We start from the raw sequence: 22,686 nt of genomic DNA on the forward strand, positions 1-22,686 counted from the left end.
ATCCGCTGCTGTCAAAAGTCGTGCAGTCGGAAGGGCTGGAAATTAAGGTCCGGAGCTGCACAGAAAGGAGTTAATATTAAAGAGGGCGGTAAATGGAGGAAAGGTAAGTCGAGCCGGGGTGGCTTTGGATTTACCTGAAAGCAGGGGTGTCTTGAGTAGACGGTGAATATCTGCGTCTGGGAGGGGGAAAAAGGAAGAAGAAGGGGGTCATTAGCCTTCAAGGAACTCTGGGAATGAAGTAGCCAACGGGGGTGGCTGGTGGGTGTACAAGGTGTCTTACCTGAATCAATCAGAGGTATGCCGGGTGGGTGATTCCAGGGTGTAGCTTCAGGCAATGAATGCGGGAGCGGAGCGCGGACCAAACAGCGCTGTTGAAGGAAGCGGTGGGCGGGGGGCGGGGCGGGAGGCGGGTCACTGCGCGCGCACTGAGGGGTAGGGGGAGTGGCTGCTGGTTACCGCGGCAACTCTGGTCACTAGGAAAGGAAAGGAAAAGACGCGCGCGTTTTCCAAACAGAGGCTGGTTGATATGGCAACCAAGGAAGCCGAGTCAGGGCAGATTGCCAGTGCCTAAGATGGAGCAGGGCGGTGGTAAATAAGATGCAAGGAGATGCATCATGGTGACTCGGTCCTGTGAAGCGGACCATGTGTCATTAGCAATTCACAATTAACAGGAAATATATACATTTACATATAAGCAGCCGGCGAACACAATTATTACAGTAGCTTACAGGCATTGAATATCCACTAGTCTGGCACTGGCAATGTAAGCATCAATCAACAAGAATGAAGTCGATGTGGAGAACAGCTGTATAAAGTTCAACCGTGTTCAAGCGGTAGGTGGCTGTTTACAAAAGTCAATGTTCCACAATAAGTCTTGGACAAGGGGGACTGCAGAGTAAACATACACGCAGGCTCGGACAAGTAACATTATCATATGTACAATTTCAGCATGCATGCCGGATTGCATAGTAGGAACATATGGGCATGAGAACTGCATGTGTGTACAAGGTGACTGTAGGGGGTTTCAAGGATATCCAGGGCTCAGGTTGCACTTCAGATGAGAATAGTATTGTTCCACTCATCAAGGGTGTTTAACCCATGGTTCAACGAGTCCACTCTAGAGATCCATTTACATTCTGCTCTGTTGAGGAGGGCGGTCATGTTGCCACCTCTAACGGGTAATGTAGGTTTCTCGATGACAATCCATCTGAGATCTGTGTCCGCATGTGCTTTTTCCAAGAAATGTGCAACTAGTGGAGCAGTTAATACCTTGCAATTTATCCTACTTTTGTGTTGAATTATGCGTTGTTTCACCATTTGGGTGGTTTGACCGATGTAGAGTAAGTCACATGGACAGCGGATGGCATAGACGACATTCTGGGTTTTGCAGTTAGAGTGGTGCGGGAGTTGATGGCTTTGGCCATTAAATCGGAATTCTTTGGTGTTTACAGTCAGGTCACAGACACTGCATGATTGGCATTTGAAATGTCCGATAACTGGCTCCAGTCCCCATGCAGCGGTGATGGTGTGTTTTTCGGATGAGGTGGTCGCCCATGTGATTGCGCGTACCAGGTGGTTGGCGATATTATTACCCCTTTGGTAGGAGAAAAGGGGGGGCTCGCGGAATTGTTCCTCGCAGCGTAGAATCGGCCAGTTCTTCTTAATTATTTTGGACACTTTGTTGCTGTCCGGGCTGTATACAGACACGAAGGGAATTCGGGTCATGGTCTTCTTGTTGCTGTTGGGAACTAGTAGATCCTCACGATGGTTGTACCAGGCTCTCTTTTTGGCTTTGGTCACAAGGCGTCTGGGGTAGCCTCTGTTGGTTAGTTTTGTGACCAAAATATCTGCTTCTCGAAAGTAGTCCTTGCGCCATTTGCAATTACGGCGGATTCTTAAGAACTGTCCGTAGGGTAGGCCGTCTCGTAGGCCTCTGGGGTGGTAGCTTGAGTAGTGCAAAAGAGTATTGCGTTCTGTGGGTTTACGAAACAGGAGAGTCCCCAGGGCACCGTCTTCGGCGTGAATAGTGACATCAAGAAATGGTAGATCATTCTTGGTCCATTCGCTGGTGAATTTTAAATGTTCCTGGGCAGTATTCAGCCAATTGACAAAAAGTACAAGGTTGTCCGATGTTCCATTCCAAATTAATAGAATATCATCAATGTACCGGCGCCATAGATGGATTTGCGGCCGGTACAGATTGATGGGGTTGAGGATTAAGGACTTTTCCATATCATGAACAAACAGAATCGCAAAATTCGGAGCGAAGCAAGCGCCCATGGATACTCCTTTCACTTGTAGGTAAAAGATGTTCTTGTACATGAAGTAGTTGTTCTGTAGGGCAACCCTTAGGAGATCCATGATGAAGTCAGATGGGACCCGGCTGGGTTGAGGTCTGGAGTTAAGGAGTTTTTTAATGACCTCAAGTCCTTCTTGGTGGGGGATATTGGTATAGAGGGACTCGATGTCCATACTGACTAGTAGCTGGGATTCTTTGTCAAAAGGTTGGTCTTCTATAGTGGTGATAAGATCCATCGTATCACGTATGTATGTGTCAGTGATGGGCACAAAGTCTTTAATGATCGCGTCAAGGTATTTACCAAGCGGTTCCAGTACTGATCCACAACCTGATACAATGGGGCGTCCAGGAGGATTCCTGGCATCCTTATGTATTTTGGGGAGGACATACAGAACCGGGGTTCTGGGATGAGGGCTATTGAGATATTCAAATTCTTTCTTTGTGATAATGTTCCGATCCTTGGCTGTAGTCGTGATGGATAAGATCTTATGTTTTATATCCGCCAAAGGGTCTTTAGATAAAACACGGTAATGTTCAGTGTTGGTCAGTTGTCGTTCGATCTCATGATCATATTGGATGTTATTTAGCACGACGATGCCTCCGCCTTTGTCCGCGGGTTTTATGACAATTTCGCTGTTGTTTTTGAGGGACATAAGTGCTTCCTTCTCTGAGAGGGGTAGATTGTACGGAATGAACCGAGGTGTTGCCTTGAGGTCCATGACTTCCTTCATTACTAGTCTCTCAAACGCCAGTATTTCTGGTGGCATTTGGTTGGATGGAGGGTTGAAGGTGGAGGGCAGCCTGAACGGTGAGATGGGGACCGTGTCGGTGTCTGCTGTATTGGCAAAGAATTGTTTGAGTCGGATTCTCCTGAAGAATTTGAGGAGATTTGATTGCAGCTCTAGAAAGTTGGTTCTAACAGTGGGAACAAAGGATAATCCACGCGACAGTAGAGTGGTTTCATCATGTGTCAAGATGTGATCAGACAGGTTGAAGATGGGGATAGCCATATCGCTGGAATTAGATGTAGTATTCATTGGGGGGGCCCCCATTGGTAATAGCGATTGCGTGTCTGTCGGTTGCCTGGTACTTGAGGCTGGTATTGTCTTGCTCTGGTAGCGGGGTTTTGCGGTGGTGGTTGTCCTCTCCTGTTCAGAGCAGCTGATATTAAGGTGGGTGCCTTTTACCACAATTTCCTGAGGCTCATTTTCACCCAAACATCTGGAATGTTAGTTGCATGATCGTCATCGGGGCTGTATCACTTTTGTTTCACAACCTGAAGTAGGATTCTCTGTAAAAATCATGTGCCCGTTTTACTACCCAGTAGTCGCGGTTCTGTTTTTAGGAACGCGTTCTAATGTTTATTAACACCGAAGAACATGAATTCCGAATCACCTCCTCTAAATGTCTTTGGAAAATAAATCCCCACTGCACCTTCTGCCATTATTAATCTTTGTAGCAAAGCCTTGGTTTAGTTGATCTTGGGTCATTCTGTGCTCTTTTCACTGGAGGTGCTAAGAAACATAATTTTTCACTTTCTCCAATAAATGTAGCTATCTTTTTTTAATCTGTGTATTTTCATTTTCATTCCAGTAAAGTGTTGCCTCTGCCATGTGCACTAAGTACAGCAATGTGCCATCTTAGTCAGATCTGTGCAGGTAAAAGGCAAGGGAATTAGGAAGTATTAAGAAAAAAAAAGACAGGACAAAAGAAAAAGAGACAGTACAAAAGAAGAAGAGAGCAAAGAAACAGAAGCACCATAGCCAAAAACAGGAATCAACACTACTCAATGGCACCATCGTCCCTCCACCCAACTATGACCCCAGTAAGTTGTGTGGTCTTCTGCCCTCGCCACTCCTCTGCTTAGATTATGGGCTTGGGGTGCACCCCACACTGTGTATGATCTCTCCATGGAGCAGATGAGCAGATCTGAGCTTTTTAATGGGACTGTCTTGATAGCACCTTCAAATTATTATAGCATGCGAGTTACCGAAACTCCATGAAAAGGTATGGCAGAAAATGTGCCCGATCTATTTCATCGTTATTGTCTGTGTGACATATTGACAGGCCTGCTCTATTCCATGCCTTGTAAGCCCCCAAATCAATGTTGTCACTCTCTAAGCCCTGGAACCCTTGTTTACCCCATAACTCTGCAACCCCCCGTTCAGTTACACATAAGCCCAGAGCCACTAAATGCAACTATTTTTTAATAATCCATTGTTTCAATTCGGGCTCCAATTACTCAGCAGTTGGCTTCTGAAAATTCAAGTGGGTATGAATCCTCAAATGCCAGACTTAGGCAAATATCCAGGATGTTTATTTTTCTCCCATTCAGGCTGCTGATCCAGATCTCACCATTTTTTGCAAAGGTCATAGCAAGCCACACTCGATCTGTCTATGACTTTAAGCGTTTGCCTTGCAGGTTGCACAATAGTAAGAGATACATGCTTTCTGCGGCCCTTAGATACCGGTCCTGGTTTTAGAAATGCAAATATTTATAAAGCACCTTGTGTATGATGCAAAGTACAGGGATACTTGTTCTCTAAGTAGCCATGATTTTAATATGATGACATTGGTGTTTTCTAGTGCACAACCAGGGTGCCTCCTGGGACTATAGGGTATGAAAGTTGATACAAAGACTTTACCCAAATTTGTTAAAAATAGACGTTTTGTTCAGAGTTCTCATTCTCTAAATGGGTCTAAATTGACACCCAGCTGAAGCTACAGTATTCTGGTCAAATTACTGAAATGCAAATGGTCTACAAAAAAGTATTGCCAACAAATGCTTGCACATCTTTATCATCTGCTGTCACACGCCATACCATAGTGGGCCAAACCCCTCCAAAGCTCCACAATTATATTACTGGAAATGTGTGATCCTGAAGATTGCAAGTGCATCACGTTTCCATATCCTGTAGTTCAAAGATTCTGGTCAACTTTATAGTGATGATTGAGAAAACAACTCTTATTTCTTGAAGCATTGGCTATTCTTGAATCAGCCCTCATGAGCAAAGGAGGAAAAAAAGCAGGGGCAGTTTCCTGAAAGGCCTTTGATAATCATCGCTTGGCTTCTGGTGGCTTCTGGTGACAGGACAGGGATCCTAAATGCAGTGACTTTTAAAGTCATGGGCTCTGACCCAGGACCCCCACCTTCAAAGGGGCCCCTGATTAAGCTTTCATGGCAGCGGGCAGCGTCTGCACTGTCAAGAGTTAAAAAGTAACCACTTTACTTACCTTTTTTTTGCCAGCCCAGGCTCTCTGGCCAGTCCAGCCCCTGCCTGAGAGAAGGATAGACTTAAAGAAAAGATCTTTTTTATTCTGATTTGATTCAGCCGCATGCTAACCTTTCAGACTGCACAGGCACGGCCGCACAGCCTGGTTGCACTGGTCTTTGTTTGTATTCAGCATGTGGATGCTTAACCGCATCGCTGCTGCGGTTATTTTTGCGCTGTGCGGCTGTTTTCGAATAACCGCGTTACATGACGAGCTCAGCTCGTCATCCGCACACGTCACCCGTGGCTGATGACGAGCTGAGCTCGTCATCAGCATCGAAGGGGTTAAGGCAAAATGTATAAACCTTTCAAGCAACGCAGCAAGACAACTTGCTGTGCTACGTTCTCTCTAAGGGTGCTGCCTAGCACCAACGCAGGCGCCGTGGTGCAAGGGTGTCTGTGTTACAGGCAGGATTATTTTTCTGCAGATAGGGACACCTTCTTGCAGAAAAACAACCCTTTGAGTCTTTTTCCGTCTTTCTAAGTATGCTGCAGAACGCAGCACACTTGGAAAGAGGAAATAACTTGGAAGAATAAAGATATTTTCCAATATTACCTCTTTATTGGAAAGGCATTCAAATGTGATGCATTCCCAGGTTTACTACTCTTAGCAAATCTGTGAATGTGCCACAAAGCATGGTGGATTCATACAAACACCCACTATCCACCCATGTAACGCCTTCCCGGCGCAGAGTAATGCAAGGCAGCACTGGCTTTACTTAGCCATGCAGGGCCACGCAAGGTGGCTTGGTAAATCTGAATGAAGTCTTGGCATTGCCTTGCGTCGCCGTGCATGAATCAATTGCAAAGCGAGGGCTTAACCCCTTCAACGCTGATGCCGAGCAGAGCTCATCATGAAGTACACCTCTCGTATGCTCATGACGAGCTGAGCTCGTCATGAACCGCGGGATTTTAAATTCTTCAGCGCACAGCGGGAAAATGCGCCGCACCGATAGTGTTAATAAATCTGGCCCTTACTGTGCAGTAGAGATTGGCATGGTGGAGCTTCTCTGCGATTGCATGGTACTTTTGGGGCTGGGGCAGCTTGCTGACTCTGAATACCTGCCGCTCACAGCACAGGCAGTGCCGTAAACAAAAGCAGACGTCAGCACCATGTACCCAATTGGCTCTCATGGACTAACTGCAGTGTAACAACATAGATTGTGGGAAGAAGGCTTGGTTGGAGCACTTTTCTGCTTATGTGGCGGGTAGGGCATGTGTCAAGTGCTGTGCGGCCGTATACTTTCCCTCCATGATTGCACCATCCACTTGCTTAGTGCCGCATGACCCAGAGTCCCTGTTCAGCAGGAAAAAGAGTGCAGTAAACAAAAAAAACACCCACCATAATCACAGGCCAAAAGAAGAGAAAATATTGCTCAGCACCACATGCAATGGGCTGGTTCAGACTGATAATCTTTCTGTTTCTCTCGCCCTCAGTTTCCGCACTAGAGGTTAAAAGGTATTTAGAGTCCAAGTGGACAATCAGGATACTAGATAATGCAGCATTCGGGGTATTCCCCTTTTTTTCCCTATTATTTAGATCACGCTCAGGCAGGACTGCAAAAGTCTGAGGGATGATTGTACTATGTGAACGGTGGTTATGAGCAGGTGATGGCAGGTGTAACTTTTATCATAGGATGCAGATACGAGAGACACGAACCACCGTAAAATGGATGCCTTAGGCTATGCAGTGTAGTCACAGCAAAGTAGTCGCGAATGTCCCATGGGAAAACAGAAGAACGCATTGGATTGAGGCATATTCACATTGAATATATCAAGTATACATGAAGGTAATCAGTAGGGCATTAACCATGGGCTGCAAATTAAGTTTGGTTTCCAGATGACCTGTTAAATTAGACACAAACTCAGACCGAGTTAGTGCAATGAGCAGTCAGAATATGTTTCAGATTAGAACATTAAAATTGAACGAGGCATAAAATAATCTACAGAGAAAAGAATGGAAGAACAAGGACAAGTAAAGACTTTGACCTTTGATTGTGCAGTTTTCCGGTTTTAAAATGTTAAATGCATTGCATTCACGTGAGGTGTGGCTAGTATTTATTGTGGAAGAATGTTGTTACCTGCCTTGAAAGTAGAAGAGCTGACACCTCTTTAGGCAAAATACGAAATTAGGATGCCCTATATTCTAAAGTAAGGTTCCCCCATGTTTGGAAATTTGAAAGAATTTCAAACCGGTTTCATTTTTGAGTATCAGCAAGTTCAGGTCGACTTCAGGTAACTCACAGAGTGAGACCCTGTCAGACCCAGTTTGGGGATTACAAGGTGGGCAGGTAGGGGTTACTGGGCCTGAATCGTGCTCATTGAGTTATTTTGCCACTTATGTCCCAGGACCTATTCTACTATGACCATGTAACTGGGCCAAGTATAACCCCCTTTTGCAACTGACTGTCGGGGTAGTGAAGACAAGTAGCCACAGGCTTATCGGGGAGGTCGCGTGGGGCGTTCAAGCTAAGAACTCGACAGTCAAATAGCAGATAGAATTATTCAAATGTCCAAAACAGTGATTGTCTTTTGGGAAAAAGAAAGTACCTTCGATCACACAGTTGTGCGATAGACTCTACAGTTAAATTAGTCATATAACTTGGAGGGCCTGATTTGAGTTTGGCGGATGGGTATTTACTCCATCAGGTTGATGGACGGCTACATTAATATGACTGAGTCGTTCAGCAACGTTTCTATATTTTTATTTCTGTTTTCAAAAAGAAAATGGCAAAGCGGAATTTACATTTTGAAAATAAAAAAAACAATGACCCCTACGCCATTCGAGGTGTCTCCCATTGTGTCGGGTTCCTTTTACCATTTCACTGTCCCTTAACACAAGGGCTTACCTTTATCTGGTGGTGAGGGACCGTCAAAACTGGCCATATGTTGATCTACTCTAAATTTAGGTGGGCGGACAAATGGCCAAGCTTCCTAGGGCCCTAACTGTGTTGAGCTGTCATAGGTGTATGTCGTCGGTGGAGACAGAGAAGTCTTCAATGTTGACATACTGAAGGTTCGCCCAACTGCAAATGAGGCCGGTAGACCCTCAAGTTTGACAAGAGTACTCCGCTACTGTTGCCACGGAGTAGTACCCTGGCCGCCAAACTAGAAATCAGGACCTTTGGGTCTGTGGGTGTGATTTGTCCTTGAGGATCTACACCATCCTTGATCACTTTACTTATCTGTCCCAGGCGGTCCCATAGCCATGGGCAACTCTCTTTGGGAAATCAGGAGATAGCATAAAGGAAGTACTGGTGCAGCCTCCCAGTCACAGTTAAAGGTGCCCTCAGTCTTTAAGTCTCAGTCCCTGGTGTAATAGATAGTACATTTGAGTCCTTAATCCCCGCTTGCTAATTCAGTAGATGCAGCCCCAACTGGGCAAATAATGATCACAATAGTTTCAGCCCCCATCGGACCTACATCGGCCAAGGCAGTTTCAGTGCAGGACCAGACCTATGAGGATCACAGCAGTTACAACCCCAGACTGGTCAAATGAGGATCACAGTAGTTGCGGTTCCATGAAAGACCCCCGACACTTCAGTTCTTCCTAGCCACTGAGGACATGCTGGGCCTCTCTCCTCCTGGTCAGTCTTTCCACCTGCAGAACTCCTTGTCCTCTCAGCAGATAGGCAGACTTATTTATGCATCATGCAGATTCACACCTTTTCTGGCAGAAAATTCTGACTTAAGGCAGACACATGGTTGCACAGCCCCCCATTCCCTAGTCCTAAAGAACTTGGAACTGGAGCAAAGTAGGGTGGAGGGCCTGGGTCCCATTTTTATGTGCAACTTCAAGACAATGTGAATCCTCTGTCTCAAAATGTTGAGCCAGTTTTGGAGTGGTTCTTCTTTCAACTATTTTTGCTTTGGCTGCTCTCCAGACACAACCTCTGTGTATAGTGATGCTTCTCACACCAGGTACCTCTGGGGCTGTCTCCAGACTTGAGCACCCACAACAGATCCACAGAGGTGTGAGTTATCTGCACCTGGTTTACGACCAACTAAAGGAGTAATCCGGGACAAAGAAAAGGGGTAGGCCTCACCTAGAAACGTTCTCACCTCTTGCAGCAGTAACTGCTGTCACACCCCTCTTCCTACCATCCACAAACGGCTGTTCTTATGAGGACTTATCCGCAACTCATTGCTAACAAAAGGCCTCTTGGATTTTCCTATGGTAGCTTTGTCTCTATTAGTGTCTGGTTTTCCCCGATTGACATGAATGAAGGCAATATTCTACCACTGACTGGGATAATAGAACTCACCTTCAATCATGTTCTTTGCAATGCTAGAGGCAATCAGAATTGTTCCCAAATTCTCAATTACTCATGCTCAATCATACTCATAACTTATGGTACACACCACACATGCACACACTCGATACATAGAATGCCAGCGCAAGTTTCTGGACATACACATAATAGCAGACCTTTGCACAAGTGGGCCAGTAGATTTGGCTACAAGTGCTGCATATAAAATAGTCTGGTCACACTACTGATCTCTTTTGAAAATACAGTATGCGCTATACTCAGTACAGGGACACTAGGCCACTGCCCATAATGAGGGCATGTTTGGTGCTTCCCTCTTGGTAACAGGACAGGTCCAGAACCTCCCATAGTCATGGACAGGCCTAGGTCTCTCCGAACAGGCATAGATGAGTGTGATGCCAAAGCCAAAGCAAATGTCTGGATACCAGACATATATTCAGCCGGGCACTTAGGGCAATCAAACATGCCTTGAGTGTCCGGTATCTTCATGCCTTAAGTATCCAGTATCTTTGCGCCGCCTTCCTGTGATGACGTGCTGCAGGACTTGAATACGAGGAAGGCGGGAGTCAGGACGGGGTCTCCGGTCCGTAAGTTTATTTTTTTTTATTTGATAGCTAAGCTTCGTGTTTGAAACCTCCGATGACTCTTCCCTCTGCTAGATTGTGGGAATCACAGAGCTCAAAAACCGACAAATGTGTTTTTTGCTGGATGCCAGGCCAAGTGAAATCCGTGAAAACAATAGACACTGTTTATTAGACCTTGGATCCCTGGCTGCCTTGTTCACGTTTCATCTTCCGGTTGGCACCCTCTCGAGTGGGTTTCTGTTTTTATACTTTGTGTCTTCATTGGTTTTCTGCCTTTTCTGTGAGGCTCTTACCTCTGTGCTCCTTGCTGAGAGCATTTACTGACAAAAATCTGATGGTGTCCCGTGGAATGCACCCAGCTTTTCCCAGTGCGGCAGGGCGCATAAAATCTGAGCAGTTGGATTTTATACTTTATGCTTACTGCAGCGGAGGGCGAGGATGGCCTTACTGACATGGGTGCACTGTGGTTGGTTCCCTTGTACTACTGTATCCGAAACCTATTCTCTAGCTTGGTCGTCGTGTTGGCACAGCGTTCCCCGCCTCATGACATTGTGCTTCTGGGTGGCACGGTTGAAGCATTGACACACTTGTAGTCACCTGCCAGTCGTGAATCTTAAACAAGTTGCGCTTTTTGCGACAGCAGACTTTCCTTAGTTTGTAACAATGAGAGAAAACTGAAAAGACTGCTTAGTGTGTTGTCGGGGTCGTCTTCCCTTGGTGACCGTAGCTAGTGTTGTAACCCTCTCGGTCCAAAGAAAGGAAATACTAAACTGTCTCAAAGTGCAAATTGTTAAGAAGTCGCATATGTGCACGCTGGTTCAGGGAGGGTTGTGGGAAAAAAGAGACCATAAATGCACTGATTGGCATCTATATTTTCTAGAATTTCTTTGAGGAGTGGAATGTCACCTCTCAGACTTTGGGCTTCCTCTGGATCATTATGTGCAGGCCTTTACGCCCATCCTATCAGAAAGTTCACCAGCTGCCACTGCATTTACCCTCATCTTAGATGTCTGAATCGGATGTCTAATTGTCTCTTTTCTCTCTGTGGTCAGTTTTCTCAAAAATGAACTGAGAAAAAAAGAGTTAATTGGTCCGGATCACCGAATTTAGGAACAGGAGGAATCTTATTTAAGACCTGATCGTGCTTGCTGGTCCTGTGACAGCTGCTCAACCCCTGCACTACATCTGTCCAGTATTAGAACCATTTGTTCTGTTGTGTGGCCAACAGTGTGATGAGCTTTGCACATAATGGATCTACATAGGAGGCTAATCCCAAAAAAGACAATGATGTGCCAGTGTTGGACTGACCTTTTGGGCAGTCTGACTAAGACGGTGGGGCCAGCTTGAATGGCCCAGGGAGTAGGACGTTTTTTTGGTCCGGTGGGTCTTGATGGGAACATTAAAAAAAACTCACACAACTGACCTTTCAAGTTGACTCACCTGGCAGGCAGTGACAGGCTGACCGAAAAGGAGTTCAGGGCTGGATGTGACTGGCGGAAACAGGGGGCGCTCCCTCTAAGGTAGGTGGCCATGGCGCATCGTCCCTCTGACGCGAAGAGTGATTTACCAAGCCATGACCAAGACTACGCACTAGTGACATAGGTGTACTGACTGACCAGATTTACTGAGTCCCAAAAAGTCCTTTCAGACCAACACAAACTGTCCCATTCCCACCTGGATGTTAGCAATTTTGCTGTCACAGAAGACGCCAGAGGCTACTTTCAGGGGGGTTCACTTTAGATCAATGCTCCAACCCGGGTCCGAGTTTACAAGAAACACATCGCAGCAGATTGCTCATTTCTCAAACAAAAACGCTGTTTGTCTGCCTTGATACTGTTGCCAGCAGGCAGCAGCAGCATTTTAGAATTAATCCCTTAAACCTGACCAGCTGAAGGTTTTTCGGAAATTGGCTTTTAATACAAACACTTTTTTTCCAGTGTGTGATATTTGCTCTTCAAAACCCCCCTTCTTTAGCCCCCACCTGATTATGAAAGGAAGAAAGAATTCAGAAAGATGCCCATGTTCACCTCCGGGTTGGCAATATTCCAGTAATTTGAGTTTTCCTTCTGTGTTGGGCTCTGATGTTGGCGCACATGTCGGCCCTAAAGAGAGAGGATGGCGGAGGCTAATGGTGGTGGGTTGGAGAGGAGGGTGTGGATCAAGACAATTCTGACTTCTTCTGTGTAGTGCCAGGTAAGCAGGAGGCATCTGGTAATCCCTTCCACCAACGCGTTAAATATGTTCGAGTGGGCCGCGCCGGGTCCAGGTGTTTCTGAGTCATTTCGCCTCTGATGAAAAGAGGAATTTTTTATTAATACAAAGATACAGGGCCAGATGTACGACCATAGCATTTTGAGGCTCCCAAGGGGGTGGCAAATTGCATGCCTCATGAATATTAATGAGGCAGTTGCAATTTGCAACCCCATTGGGAAAGGCCAGCACTCCCAGGGATGGTGGGCTGCTGGGGTCAGCAGACCACCATGTCTGGGACTGCTTTTAAATAAAGCAGTTTTTTTTAAATGCAGCCCATTTTACTTAAATATTTTACACATTGCATCTTTAGTTTAGCCTGACTGCTCTGAGCCAAGCTACCAGAGGGTTAGCACAGATAAACTTAGCACGTACTACACTTACCCTGACTAGAGTGTGGGTCCCTACTTGGACAGGGTGCAAGCCACTGCCGACTAGAGACCCCATTTCTAACAGCAGAATCATCTGGCTCACTGCCTCGATCGAAGCGGGTATTTGCAGCCCAGATTGGGCCAATATGAGGATCAGGGCAGGCACAGACCCACCCGAGCTGATGGCAGTTTAAACCACGATAGTACCAAAGGCAGTTCCAGCTCAGTGGTGTCTATATGCACTGTTTTTTTTTGACACTTGACCCGGAGGCTTCTATAAGTAACTTCACATTAGATCACTGTGCTCCACTTCCTGCCTGTTGCATCTCACTAGGCAGTGGGTTCCATTTTGGTTTCAGGAGCTGGAGCTCATGAGTGTACTCCGCTGCAGTCTCGGGAGAAGTGAGGCAGGTTAAAGGAGTTTAAACCAGATGGGATCTTACTCCTGACTTTGACCGATAGTCCAGTCAGCGTGCTTCATTTTTCTATGCTGTCAATTCTCGGATCTTTAGGGAAGCTCAGCGTGGATGGATCTTACATCGGCTCATTCATCACCGTATCACACTTCTGGCATAAGGCTGCAGGGAGAGAAGAGGTGCATCTAACCGTGCTGGTGGATGAAGGCAATAGTATTGCTTCACATGGATTATTGTCTGCCATTGTCTGTTATAAGACTGAGTGGTGAGCAATGTTTCTCTCTAAATGAGTGAGATTTATGTCTACCTGGATTTCCAAACAGTTGTGGCATGTATGTTCTTCATGATTGTGCCATGCTGCGACATTTACATACATGTAATAAAATGATGTAAGTATGTGCTGTTCTTGGACTAAAGCAAGTTTTGTATATAGAGTTCCCTAAAGCATGATAATCAGGTGGTGTCACAAAGTTTATTTATGAAAGGACAATGTTTTACTTTACCAAACATACAATTACTCAAGAAATCAGGGCAGTGCTAAGCCTAGATATTTTGCTTATTTGTGGTGGATTTCTCTAGATATGGATATCTGGCTTAAAGTGCTATTTAGTCTATGAGATCTGTGTTTGTGATTGACTGTTTGTGTCATATGACCTGTAACACGAGTCTAAATAGTATGTTTTAAAGACGTCTAAACCAAAAAGAAATGCACTGCTCGTGGGCCAGCAGGACCGCGTTTACTGAAAACTTGGGCTACCCGAGGCTTTAGGTAGTATTTTTGCATAAGAAATATGATACTGAGCTCCACTTTTGCCTGTTTCTTCTGACCACAGTTTAGTTACAGGGATCTTAGCGTATAATTGGATGTGTGTGTAGCATGACTTGTACCAAGGAGCCAACTCTGGAACTGTTGAATAAAAAAGTGTTTTTCTTGTGCTAGCATGATCAAACGTGCATGATCACGCGCACCCATGAAATTTTGGCTATCGGAGACATTTGTGAATTGTTTTGCATTGAGATTGTGTTACAGGGCTCCATGACCTTCCATTTACATCTGACTACAGTGTTTCCCAACCAATGGGTCCGATTTTTGGTGGGTTGGGAAAGTATGAGCAATAAATAAAGATGCCTGCAAATTATGTGTTTATCTTGTCACATTTGTGATGCTTCAACAACAGAAGTGAAATGACAGGCTAGGTCTCCTGAACAGTTACTGCTTATTCTTTTGACATGGGAAACTGTCTCTTTTATTTGGAACACACAATGAAATGTAAATACCTGTAAATGAACTGTATGCATTCAGCAGGAAAGGAAAAATGAAGTACAGTTTTTTAATTCTGAAGTATGCTAAAAAAATAGATTTTAATGGTCTCAAAACAAATAAAGTCACTTTAATTTGTGATGCATAAATGATTACTTCACTGAAACCCCATTTTCACATATTATGATTTGAGTGCTGTATACTTTTAGTAAAGCTGTATGTCTGTGCAAAGTTAGTGGGCATTTCAATGAAAATGTGCTCTCTGTACCACACAATGCTTTAGTGACATTCAAAACTCACTCATCCTATGTCCATTAAAGGTAGATGGGTCGCAAAAGTTTGTCGTTCTACGAAGTGAGTTGTGGTTGTAAAACATTTTGGAACCACTGGACTAGATAATAGGACCACATGGTTTTGTGATTTTAGCTTGTACCACGAACAGCTGTGCATGTTGTGATATAGGTTCTTTTCTCTCAACTACCTCCCACGCCTTTACTTCTGTGGATCTTCCTATTCAGCCTGCAGTGGTACCTGTCAACCCCCACTGTTGAAGGCTTTGCCTGTGCAAGCGCTCTCTGCGACTTGCCAGTGCATCTAGGTATGCCAAAAGCCCTGGAACCGCTCACCTTGTGTCCATCACACTTCCTCCCTCCAGAGGTTCTCTACAAGGTATTGCACACACTGGCTCCGAATCTTTCCAAAATTGATCTTTTTGCAACAGGATTATGCGCCGATTGCCCTTATGCATCCTGAGTCATGCGACCACATCACCCCATCCTGCAAATTACACATACAGACAACTCCTGATGCCAGTGCTGGACTGGCTATAGCGGGCACCGGGCGGTTTCCCGGTGGTCCTCCAGGGTGTTGGGTGGTTTTGGAAAAAAATAATCTCCTGCATTCGTCCCAATCTGGGTTTAGGAGTGGTTTTTCTACTGAGACGGCCCTGCTCGGGGTCACAGAAAAGATCAGAGAGCTTATGGATGACGGCCAAACAGTAGCACTGGTCTTGTTAGATCTCAGTGCGGCTTTCGACACCATCTCTCACTCCATACTGCTAGACAGGCTGGGGGAGAATGGTGTCGAAGGCAAAGCTCTGGAATGGATTAGATCCTATTTATCCCTCCGCACTTTCCAGATCTCCTCTTCGGAGGCATGCTCTGAGGTATTCCACTCTCCTCACGGTGTGCCACAAGGATCAATTCTGAGCCCTCTGTTTTTTAATTTGTACCTACGACCACTGGCCAATCTCGCAGAAAATTTTGGGCTGAGTTTAATGACTTATGCAGATGACTCAAGTCCTATTCTCACTTTCCAAATCTGACGTGTCTACCCCATCTGCATTAAAAGTAGGCCTCCAAGAAATCTTTTGTTGGATGTCAGACAACCAACTCAAACTAAATGGAGATAAAACAGAGGTTCTACTGTTAGGGAATAATAAAGATCTCTGGAATGATTCCCATTGGCCACCATCATTAGGTAAACTTCCATCTCCAGCCTCTCAGGTTAGAAACCTTGGGGTCATCATTGATGACAGTCTATCCATGTCCCAGCAAGCTAACAAAGTGGCAGGTATATGCTTTACCATTCTCAAATGGTTACGCAAAATCATCTGGATGTTGCCACCTACTACCCAGAAGACCGTGGTCAACGCCCTAGTGACATCTCGGCTTGATTACGGTAACATCTTATACCTGGGCTCAAATAAGGCAGTGATAAAGCGTCTGCAATTAGTGCAGAACGCTGCGACTAGACTGCTCTGCAAAATCCCTAGATCGGCTAGGATTACCAAACATCTCAGGGATCTGCATTGGCTTAAGGTTGAAAACCGTATTCGTTTCAAAGCCCTGAGCTACCTATTTAAAATCAAAGCTGGCACTGCCCCCAAATATCTACAGGCCTTTGCTAAACCCTACCTCCCAAATCGCAATCTGCGCTCAGGCACAGCGGCGAACTTTGTGGTACCCAGGTTTAAACGAGCCAGAATGGGCGGGAGATCTTTCTCCTACCTGGGACCAATGCTGTGGAACTCACTGCCTATCCACATACGCAAGGAGGAAAGCTATGTGAATTTTAGAAAGAGCATAAAAACTTGGCTGTTCAATAAATAATTGCTTTGTCTGTTCTCTCCCCAGTGATATTGTGTGCTTTGCGGTTCTGGCGCCGGGAAACCCTTTGTGGGTAGCTGCGGGCCTTACAAATGCTATAAAATAAATAAAATATAAATATAAATTGATAACCGTTAAAGTTACCGGGGCAGTTTTGCACCATAGCTGCAGTATTGGCTCCCTGCAACAATTGCTGCAGTGGTAAGATGTGGTGCTTCCAACTAGCACCCCCTCACCCCCCAGGGGACCGGCCAAGCTATTTGCTAGGGCCGGTTTCTGTTCCCACTATAGAAAATAACTTGAAGACTTGCCTGTTCACATCTGGAACTTTGATGTCCTTATAGCCTTGAAGACATGGGTGTTCCCTCACACCAGACAGACTCACATTAAGCAGGAAGGATGGATAATATGTTCCTTTTGGTGACAGGTTTGCATTTACCAAACTATAAATGGGGCCTATGTACCTAAAGCAAAGTTAGAAAAGCAGGCAGAGCAATATCCCTAGTCATTTTTATTTTTTTAATCTGTTATCAGTCATTTGTGTTGTTCTCATTACCAACTGGGTTCTTATGCACCTATAACTTTTTCTTATTCTGTTAACATAGAATATGTTTTGTGTTTAGTTTGCATCCATTGCATTAATGCATTTAGGCCCATATGTACTAACACATTTTCCCATAGACACAGAATGGTTAAAACCTTTTGGTATGTGAGGCCCTTAGTGTGCAGTGTTTCATGGATACCTTTTAAGCCAAAGGCTAGTGTGCGTGTTCATGGTACGACTGGCTCGGGATCAAGGCCCTTTCAGCATCATAAGCCCCCGGGCAAAGCAGTGCACTGTGCCCTGCCCACACAACCACTCACAGGAATAAAAATGTTTAATGGAACATTTGTGCTAAATTCTGGTCTACATTGGCGCCCATGATTGTTGGTCTCCCGGGCAACTGCCTAGCGTGCCCATGCGTTAAGACGGCACTGCTCAAGATACATATTGCAGCATAGCTCTCTCTAGACGATGCGACTGAAAGGGCTCTATTTCAGTGGGCCTTCGACGCCAACTGGGCGACATCATGGCTGATTGAGACGTTAATGCAGGTCGTGTAACAGACTTAGATAGACTCGTCGCCAGCAGATAGTTACCATGTGATCTCCCTCGTAGATCAATGCAGTCGCTGGATTTCAACCAGTGAGCTGTTTTTGGCGAAGACTGTGGCCCTCATCCAAACAGGTACTTAGATGGCGCCACAGATTTGAAACTACGTGTCTGTCCAATCCGCTAGTAGGTGCTACAACAACATGCAAACTGCACCTGCTAAGGCATGTTTGCTTTTTTTAAGGGCAATGATACACCAGTCAATTTTCACCTAACACTTGCACTACATATCAGTGCAAAAAAGGTGTGCAGTGACGGATGTGTGCAAAAACTGCTCTTTGTTTTTGGAAACCTGCTGCAAATGTTAGTTCAAAGGATGGTGCAAAATTACCGGGCACCATTGCAAAGTTACCGAACAGCTGTGCAGAGTTATCAGATAATGATGCATCATTTACCCTCCTAAAACCGATTGGGGTTAGGCAGTCTGTTCAGAGCTTCCACGGACTCTTCATTTCTAACGTACCAATATGCGCTACATTAATATTATTAATATTCACAATGTCAATTTTTGATTCATAAAGCCTGTGGACCGCGCCAGGTCTCTTAATCATTGTTAACCAAACGTTGATATTCATTGCAAGTCAGGGACCGTCTGCTTCATCAGGGATTATTATGTCTTGTAAATGCATTATTTAGTACCTATTAGATAGCAAGTGACCGGCTTCATGAATTCGAATGGAGGGATGGTGACATTTTACCCATAAGACAGCTCTGCGCGTTCATGTCTCTGCGGAAGACAGACCTTTGCAAAGACATAGATTCCAGTGGAAAGAAGTTCCCTCATCTTTGGTTAATACTAAAGCATTTTTTTTAAAAGTGACTAAGGAAACCTAGTGTAATGCTGTAACAGGGAGGGTGCTTTGAGATTCTGCGCCGTTGGCTCCTTTGTGTCTTCTACTGCAGCCTCTGTTCTCCTTATCCTGTTGCCCTTGCCCCCTATCCTCATTGCCCATGTCCATGTTAAATCATTTGAACCTACTAAAATGGCATTCTTTTTTGTACATAAATTATTTGCGGTGTAAATTCTGAGATCCTGATTGGCAGAATTTGGATCTCCTCAGATTTACACCAGAAGTACGGAAGTACGGCATATGTTCTACAGCAGGGCCGGTTCTATGATTTGCGAGGCCCTTGCCAAAAGGGAATGTGCGAGGCCCCTCTAATTTATTTAATCGGCCCCTTGCAGGGAAAACATTCAGAGACACCGCGGGAGGCTCTTGTACAGGATTTTAGCGCCCCCACCGTTTTAACTTTCAGCCCACAAGCAATTCTCACACCTTCAGCCTGATAGGTGTAAGAGCGGCTTGTGGGCTGAGAGTTAACACTGTGGGGGCGCTAAAATCCTGTACAATGGGCCTCCCACAGTGTCTCTGAATGGGTCTCCTTGCAATTGGGACAAGGGGAAGCATCTCCGTCCCCTAGGCCTCCAGACACCATCCCTGAGAGGCCCAGGGAGGGGACCCCTCCCATAGAACCTAATTGCAAGGAGACAGGGAAACAACAGGGCACACGATTGGTTGGGGTCCCCATGCTGGTGGGCTGAGTGCGAGGCCCTGGGCAGCTGCCCACGCTGCCCATCCCTAGCACCGGCCCTGTTCTACAGTACTATATTTCACGGAAGAGGTGAGAAATGTAATACGACAGGGCTTGCAAATGCATGGCTCATTATCAAACTTTAAAGTTTGAGGGTACTCCTCTAAAACATGGATGGGATAAACCACATATTAAAGACTTGTGCAAAATGTATGTTCCCACTGTGGGAGAGGGAAGGCGATTCTCTGAAATGTCACAGGTTGCTACGATAAGTAGTTTTTCCTTGAAGACGAAAAAAAAACATTGGTGAAGCTGTTGGAATGCTTAAGCATATGCCATAAAAAGAAGAGGAAAGACATCTACATTTTTTGGGCACCTGCTTGCAATAAAAATGTAAATAAAATAAAAACTGCTATGTAGTTAGTTCAAAAGAACGGATGTGTCCTAGCAGGCAGGTATAGTTTGAGCAGGTAGAGAAATCTTGTTAAGTTTTAATGCATATCAGAGGAAAATATGTTTCATAATGGCACAAAGAAAAACAATTATTAATTTTGAAATAGTGTGACATTGAAACCTATTATAAAATACAAGGATGATTAAAAAATAAAATATGATAATGGAAAGAAGAAAGCTTTTTCAAATTAAATCAGTGGCCCACCTGCCCTGACACTGAATGGCCATAGTTTTTAGGTCAAGCCTGGCGGCAGTGCGCATGCGCTGCTTGCTCTGCAAGGCATGCTGTAGTAGGGTATGCTGTGGAAGCCTCTTCCTCCCTCCGCCCATACTTTGAATTGGCTGGTGTCATTGTCTTTGGTAAATGCTGGCTTCTGATTGACTATGAGGCTGGTTAGTCCCTCCTTGTTACCGCCCCGTCTCCATTTGGTACCATCCAAAAGGACTGGATCTTTTTTTTTGCTCCTTACACGGCATGCTTTATCTGGTGGGTGAGCACTATTTACCTTATTGGCAATAGCGGCTGCTTTTTTGTTGTTGTATGTGTATGCTGAGCGCGGCGCCCGCTTTAGGGACACCACACTCTGTTTGTTTATTTATTTATGTATTTTTACTTTAATTCGGAGAGCGGCGCCCGCTTCAGGGACACCACGTTCTTTCCTTTTTTAATGTCTTTAATGCTGTAACGGAAAGCGCCTCTTTCGCTACTTTGGCAGCATTTTCTTCAAATGGGCGCTCATTACTATGGTTGTGGAGGTCCATCTCCTCATTGTATTTGGTGTTTAGTAGTGTCTGTTGACTGTTAGGAGAGCTGTGAAATGTGCACCACGCGGCCAGGGCGCAGTCTGTTTCCATGGTCACTGAGCAGACAAACACGTTTTTAACGGAACTCTTTAGTTCCTCTCCTGCAAGGCCAATGGTATTTTTTTAACAACGTCAATCCGGACGCGGCTTCTAAAGGCTGTTAAGTGTTGGAATTGGGCGCCGGTGCATTTCTCAGAGCGCGAGCTTCTTGGAAGGATATGTGGGCGCTGGCTCTCTGTTAGAAAGGCTTGGTGCTATTTATTGTGACGCTTGATACTCCACCCAGACCACCTTCCTATCCTACGCGAATGTGTTTTTAACATTTTGGTTCGGCTGAATGAAGCGTGGACGTGGAGGAGAAAAGTGCACTGGTTTCTCTGCACAGTTTGGCTGATAATGAGAGTGCGGGGATATTAACCAAAATATAATATAGCCAGGGTCTCACAAGTAAGAACCTAAACCCCCCTGCCAGCCTCAAATCCCTTTATGGATGGAGACAAGAGGACTCAAAAGGAAGATTTATGGAAGGACTGTTCCATTCTATGTCAAACGTTTTGAGTCAAGGTTATATTTAAAAAGTATTCATAAAGTATTGCTTCATCTACTGTTTCATACTGAACTTTGTCTGATAAAATGAATCAGTGACCATTCAAGCCCAGCAGTATTCTGGATTAAAGAGGCCAAGAAGGTTATTTGGGTGTGGCCAAAAGTCTACACAGGATTTCAGAAGAACTGTAGTTTTAGACACCAGTAACATCAGTTCAATTATGACCAGTCTAAGTTAACTTTGAAAAGCTTTAGTAATGCTGGGTATAGTCAGGGCCGCTGGAATTAACCAGCGGGCGAGGGGAGGGGGAAACTTATGCAGCAGGGTTGACTAAATTATATGGCAAGACAAGTAAATTATGCAGTGTAATGCGGCACATTTTGTGTTGGTATTATTTTGTGGTTTTTATACATGTTAAAACTGCCTGTGGGAAGGTTTCAGCTTATTAGTGGTTTTAAGGAAAATGCATAATTGTATTAATACAGTGTGATTTGTCCATAATTAATTTGAGCTATTCTGCTGTGAAGCTTTGTTTGTTTTAACATTGATAGGTAGGCCTCGATTTCAAAATAGTTCTTGCTGCCTGCCGCTGTCATATTCTTGCACACAGTCATCTTTCTGTCCTTTTCACACTGTACCTTCAAAGTATATAAATAATATTTTGTAGACCGTGTTTTGAACAAAATATCACTCTCTCATGTATAACCGGATTCTTCATTTTCGTGCTGTTCTAGCAAAGGAAATGTTTTTCCAAGGTCTCACAGATTGGGACCACGTGATTCGCGTGAGAACTTTTTACCTAGATTCTTTTGAAAAAATGTATGTTTTTATTAGATATTGGAACAAGCACAACAGGTGCTCAACAGTCACCTACAACCATATCTGCCTGGAAATACATTTGTAGTGTGTTCATCTGAGTACAGAACTTAAACAAATCATGCACACCAACTACACAATCGATAAAAAAAACATGTCAAGACTTAAACATCGTGCTTTCAGGTGATGGGTCAGCTTGAATGGGGCCTTTTCTCCTCTTCTCTCAGGTATATATCATAATTTTTAATCCAAGTCTATAAAATAAGCACTATTGCCATGAGTAGGAAAAAACAGAGGTGCTATCTGCATAGCCAATATCTCAAAATATTTGTTGCAAGTGGGGGGCACACATCTGGGGCCCTCCTTGATATATCTGTCGTGTTGGACTCTGAAAAGCCTTTTTGCTAATTATTTTCCCAGTATGATGCAGAGGTCTACGTTTGTTTTTATCTTCTATCCTGTGCGTGCCATTCTTCAAACTGCTGCGGTATACAGTTCGTATTCTACCTCTGGATGAGTTTTCATAGCCTATAATTCCAATATTGCACCTC

General features: G+C 44.8%; 1 protein-coding gene across 1 annotated transcript in view; it reads left to right on the top strand.

The window, feature by feature from the left end:
• Positions 1–22,686, top strand: part of ATRNL1 (attractin like 1) — a 1,808,663-nt gene that overhangs the window by 669,921 nt on the left and 1,116,056 nt on the right. The window lies entirely within an intron of this gene.

Source organism: Lissotriton vulgaris, chromosome 5 (assembly GCF_964263255.1).
Source record: "Lissotriton vulgaris chromosome 5, aLisVul1.2, whole genome shotgun sequence".
Classification (NCBI taxonomy): Eukaryota; Metazoa; Chordata; class Amphibia; order Caudata; family Salamandridae; genus Lissotriton; species Lissotriton vulgaris.